Genomic DNA, 6,048 nt, shown 5'->3' with positions numbered 1-6,048 from the left:
GTCTCTCAGTTATTGGTTTCTTACTATCTTGTTTCTATTTCCTTCATAAGTCCATATTTTCTTTTTTTTTCTTTTCTGTTTTTGAGACGGAGTCTCGCTCTGTCGCCCAGGCTGGAGTGCAGTAGCGCAATCTCGGCTCACTGCAAGCTCCTCCTCCTGGGTTCAAGCGATTCTCCTGCCTCAGCTTCCCATGTAGCTGGGACTACAGGCACATGCCACCACGCCCAGCTAATTTTTGCATTTTTAGTAGAGATGGGGTTTCACTGTGGTCTCGATCTCCTGACCTTGTGATCCACCCGCCTTGGCCTCCCAAAGTGCTGGAATTACAGGCGTAAGCCACCGCGCCCGGCCAGTCCATATTTTCAAAAAACTACACAACCTCCAAATTAAACAAAATTATTCTTTTATTCTCAATAAAGAACACATTTTTTGGCCAGGTGCAGTGGCTCACGCCTGTAATCCCAGCACTTTGGGAGGCCGAGGCAGGCGGATCACAAGGTCAGGAGATTGAGACCATCTTGGCTAACATGGTGAAACCCCATCTGTACTAAAAATACAAAAAAATTAGCCAGACGTGGTGGTGGGTGCCTGTAGTCCCAGCTACTCAGGAGGCTGAGGCAGGAGAATGGCGTGAACCCAGGAGACAGAGCTTGCAGTGAGCAGAGATCGCACCACTGCACTCCAGCCTGGGCGAAAGAGTGAGACTCTGTCAAAAAAAAAAAAAAAAAAACAAACACACTTTTGGCCAGGCACGTGGCTCACGCCTGTAATCCCAGCACTTTGGGAGGCCGAGGAGGGCGGATCACTTGAGGCCAGGAGTTCAAGACCAGCTTGGGCAACATAGCGAGTCTGTCTCTACAAAAAAAAAAAAAAATAGGTAGGTGTGGTGGCACATGTCTATAGTCCCAGCTACTTGGGAGGCTGAGGCAGGAGGACCACTTGCGCCCAGGAGTTCAAGGCTGCAGTGAGCTATGATTGTGCCATTATATTCCAGTCTAGGGGACAGAGTGAGACCCTGTCTCTAAAACAAAACAAAACAAAAAAGCCTCTACCAAAAAGAGGGAGGCTCAACCTGAGAGAAGACTCAACAGGGCAGAAAAGGTGAGCCACGGAAGCAGTGCACTCAAAGGGCTCTAGTGAATACTGTACACCAGTTCCAAGAATCCCCAATTTCTTCCAGTGCTAATCTTTTTCAGGTCCCATTTCTGACACCATATATGTCAACCTAAATAACAGAGAGAGGCTCTCTAGAAGAAAAAGATATCTAGTCGGGAATAGAGCATTACCATGGGAATACATGTGTCATAGCAAACTCTTGCATATTCAGGGAGGTAAAGGAAGACAAAAGTTTTTGTTTTGTTTTTTGAAACAAGTTCCCCCTCTGTCGCCCAGGCTGCAGTGCAGTGGCACAATCATAGCTCAGTGAAGCCTTGAACTCCTGGGTTCAAGTGATCTTCTCGCCTCAGCCTCCTGAGTAGCTGGGACTGCAGGCGCATGCCACCACACCTGGATAGAAAAAGGATGGTTCTTTTTGATGATCAAGTATCAACCAAGCTATGGAACAGACAAAGGTGTTTAAAGGACAAAATGAGGGTTACACTTTTTTAAAAATTGTATTTTTTTTTTTTTTATCTTTGAGATAGGGTCCCGTTGTGTCATCCAGGCTGGGGTGCAGTGGTACAATCTTGGCTTATTGCAGCCTTGACCTCCTGGGCTCAAGCAATCCTCCTGCCTCAGCCTCCTGAATAGCTGGGACCAGAGGCGGGTGCCACCACACCCAGCTAATTTTTTTTTTTTTTTTTTAAGAGGTGGGTCTGGCTTTGGTCCTGAACTCCTGGGCTCAAGCAATCCTTCTATCTCTGCCTCCCAAAGTGCTGGGATTATAGGCATGAGCCACCGTTCCCAGCCTACATAATTAAAAATAATTTTTTTTCAAAGACGAGCTCTCACTATGTTGGCCAGGTTGGTCTCTAACTCCTGGCCTCAAGCGATCCTCTTGCCTTGAGCCTCCCAAAATGTTGGGATTATAGGCGGGAGCCACGGCGCTGGGCACATACTTTTTTTGAAAATTTATCTTTGGCTACAAAGATCATTAACAAGGGTGAAGGCAGTGTGAGGTTGTATAGGCAGTTGCTGGGCAGATGTCCTTGTAGAAGTGGCTCATGCCTGTAATCCCAGCACTCATGCCTGTAATCCCAGAACTTTAGGAGGCTGAGGCGGGAAGATCACCTGAGGTCAGGAGTTCAAGACCAGCCTGGCCAACATACTGAAACCCCGTCTCAACTAAAAACACAAAAATTAGCCAGGCATGGTGGTGCACGCCTGTAATCTCAGCTACTAGGGAGGCTGAGGCGGGATAATCGCTTGAACCTGGGAGGCAGAGGTTGCAGTGAGCCAAGATCATGCCATTGTGCTCCAGCCTGGGCAATAAGAGTGAAACTCTGTCTCAAAAAAAAAAAAAGGTGCATTGTGATAGCCTTTGTGCAAGGTTGTGTTTTTGCAGAGTCTTTTGTGATGGTTTTTATTATCAGGCATGCAAGCATTCACTGCATAGCCTTCCCTGACTCTATGTGTCAGGGTTTTTTGGGGGTTTTTTTGAGACGGAGTTTCGCTCTTGGTGTCAGGGTTGTTTTGTTTAATACTGGTAACTACGTTTTGATTCTGACCTTTCACAAGAAGCCGAGGTTGGAGACGTAGGCAGTTGGCAGAGGTCACAGGGTCTTGAGGACCCTGTGAGGTGTGGGGCTTTGCGGGTAACTGAAGCCACCGAAGGGCTTTAAAGGATATGGTTGGTCACATTTGGGTTTTTGGAAGATCCTTCTGGCTGCTTGGTGGCGGAGGATTGGATGTTGGCTGGGCAGCAATGGAGAGAGGTCAAATGGAAAGTTGTGGCAGTATTTCAGATGAGATCACAGTGGCTTTCAAGATGTAGGTGCCAGCCGGGCGCGGTGGCTCACGCCTATAATCCCAGCACTTTGGGAGGCTGAGGTGGGCAGATCACCAGGTCAGGAGATCAAGACCATCTTGGCTAACACGGTGAAACCCCGTCTCTACTAAAAATACAAAAAATTAGCCGGGCGTGGTGGCGGGGCGCCTGTAGTCCCAGCTACTCGGGAGGCTGAGGCAGGAGAATGGCATGAACCCGGGAGGCGGAGCTTGCAGTGAGCCAAGATAGCGCCACTGCAGTCTGGCCTGGGCAAAAGAGCTAGACTCCATCTCAAAAAAAAAAAAATAATAATAATAATGTAGGTGCCAGTGGGATGATAAGAAAACACAAATGTGGGTTTTGTTTTGTTTTTTTACCTCTGAACTTTTTATTGGCCTCCTGTTTCCCAAAGGGTACCCTGCTTCTGCTGGCTTAACGTCTCAGAACTTTGGTGTCGTTGGTCTCAGACACCACTTTGCCATCCACTATCTGGTGGGTGGTGGTCTTTTGGATGGTTTGCATGGAGTTGCGGCTGTCCAGGGCATCACCAAGATTGAAGTCCTTGCTGTCTTCCAGCAGGCGGCAGTAGGTGGTGATCTCAGCCTCCAGCTTGACCTTATTGAACTCCTGGGCCTGGTACTGTCCCTCTGCCTGGGTCTGTGCCAGCTCTGACTCCAGGTATAGCAGTATCCCACTGAGCTGTTCCATCTGCAGGACATAGCAGGCCTCCACCTCCCTCAGGCTGTTCTCCAAGCTGGCCTTCAGATTTCTCATGGAGTCCAGATCTATCTCCAAGGACTGGACTGTATGTCTCAGTTCTGTGAGTCATCTCAGCAAGTTCCAACCTCGGTAGAGTGCGTGGTGACTTCTGTGGTGTTCTCCTCAATCTCCTGAGACCAGTACTTGTCCAGCTCCTCTCAGTTCTTCTGAGCCAGCTCGTCATATTGGGCCTGTATGTCTGTCATGATCTTGCTGACGTCTTGAGATCTGGGGGCATCTACCTCCACCCAGAGCTGGCAATCTGGGCTTATAGGCCTTTTACTTCCTCTTTGTGGTTCTTCTTCATGAAGAGCAGCTCCTCCTTGAGAGCCTCGATCTCTGTCTCCAGCTGCAGCCAAGTGACATTGGTGTCATCAATGACCTTGCGGAGCCCATGGATGTCGCTCTCCACAGACTGGCGCATGGCCAGCTCTGTCTCCTACTTGACTGTAAAGTCATCAGCAGCAAGACGGGCATTGTCGATCTGCAGAACAATGCAGGCATTGTCCACAGTATTTGTGAAGATCTGAGCCCTCAGGTCCTCGATGGTTTTGAAGTAATGGCTCCAGTCTCTGACCTGGGGTCCCTTCTTCTCCAGGTGCTCCCGGATTTTTCTCTCCAGCTTCCATTTCTTGGTCTCCAGGCTCCTCATTCTGTGCAGGTAGGAGGCCAGACGGTCGTTCAGGCTTTGCCTGGTCTCCTTCTTGTTCTGGATGCCTCCCATTCCTGCCAGATCCCCAGCCATCCCCCCGGCCAGGTCCCCGGACCCCATGCCGCCCTGGAAGCTGGTGGAGCAGGACTCAGAGATCCGGGAACCAGAATCCCGGGTGCCTGCATAGACGCTAACCACACCGCTGACCGGCTGGGCACCATAGCTGGGCACCATAGCTGGGCACCTGGACAGAGCCCAGGGACCGGTAGTTAGTGGAGAAGGTGGAGCGAGTGGTGAAGGTCATGCTGTCCAGGGGGGAGAGCGAGAGGACAGGACTCAGGCTTTGCCAACAACATTATTTATTTTTTTGTTATTTTTTTGAGATGGTGTCTCACTCTGTCACCCAGGCTGGAGTGCAGTGGCACAACTGCGGCTCATTGCAACCTCTGCCTCCAGGTTTCGTGTGATACTCCTGCCTCAGCCTACCGAGTAGCTGGGACTACAGGCACCCGCTACCATGCCCAGCTAATTTTTGTATTTTTAATAGAGGTGGGGTTTCATCATGTTGGCCAGGCTGGTCTCGAACTCCTGACCTCAAGTGATCTGCCCGCCTAGGCCTCCCAAAGTGCTGGGATTACAGGTGTGGGCCCCCACATCTGGCCCAAATGTGTTATTTAAGAGCTAAAATTAACTTGAGGCAACAGAGCAAGACTCTGTGTCAAAAAAATAAAAAATAAATAAAATTAACTTGATTTGGTAACATGGGGCATGGAGGTGGACAAAGAGTTAAAGATGAGGTGTGGGTTAATTCTTGAGCAATTAGAAGGATGGCGGTTACCTCTGCCAGGAAAGAGAAGCCGAGCACACAGCGTGGGGTGGTAGGAAGGTGGTGGATGAGTTCAGTTTGAGCCATGCAGAACTTAGAATGCCTTTATTTATTTAGAGACAGAGTTTCACTCTTGTTGTCCAGGCTGGACTGCAATGACACAATCTTGGCTCATCGCAACCTCCGCCTCCCGGGTTCAAGTGGTTCTCCTGCCTCAGCCTCCAGAGTCGCTGGGATTACAGGCATGCACCACCATGCCTGGCTAATTTTGTATTTTTAGTAGAGATGGGGTTTCTCCATGTTGGTCAGGCTGGTCTCGAACTCCTGCCTCGGCCTCCCAGGTACTTGAGAGGCCAAGGCGGGAGGATCGCTTGAGCCCAGGGGTTCGAGACCAGCCTAGGCAACATGGTAAAACTTCGTTTCTACCAAAAATACAAAAATTACCTGGGCGTGGTGGCTACGCCTGTAGTCCCAGCTACTCGGGAGACTGAGGTGAGATGACTGCTTGAGCCCAGGAGGCAGAGGTTGCAGTGAGCCGAGATTGTGCCACTGCACTCCAGCCTGGGTGACGGGGTGAGACCTTGTCTCAAAAAAAAAAAAAAAAAAAACATACCTGACCACGTCAGACTACTTCAAAATCCCACCACCACCATCACCACACAGTTCCAAGCCCCCATCAACAGCTGCCTGGATTCCTGCAGCCGCCTCCCTGGTCTCTGCTTCCTGTTTCCCTGCTACAGTCCCTTCTCCAAACACAGCCAGAAGCATCCTTTAGGAACCTAAGCTGGATCACCTCACTTAGAACCCAAGAATGCTCATCGAGAAAAGCCCAAGGCCTGACCATGTGTACACAGCCCCTCTGGTCTGCCTTCCACACTGCCCCGC

At 50.0% G+C, this 6,048-nt stretch overlaps 1 pseudogene; it reads right to left on the bottom strand.

Annotated features, from left to right (window-relative positions):
- Positions 1-3,358: 3,358 nt before the first annotated feature.
- On the bottom strand, positions 3,359-4,641 carry LOC129021586 (keratin, type I cytoskeletal 18-like; annotated as a pseudogene).
- Between the last annotated feature and the right edge of the window lie 1,407 nt (positions 4,642-6,048).

The sequence above is a fragment of the Pongo pygmaeus genome, chromosome 21 (genome assembly GCF_028885625.2).
Source record: "Pongo pygmaeus isolate AG05252 chromosome 21, NHGRI_mPonPyg2-v2.0_pri, whole genome shotgun sequence".
Taxonomy (NCBI): domain Eukaryota; kingdom Metazoa; phylum Chordata; class Mammalia; order Primates; family Hominidae; genus Pongo; species Pongo pygmaeus.
This window is presented reverse-complemented; position numbering and strand designations above follow the sequence as displayed.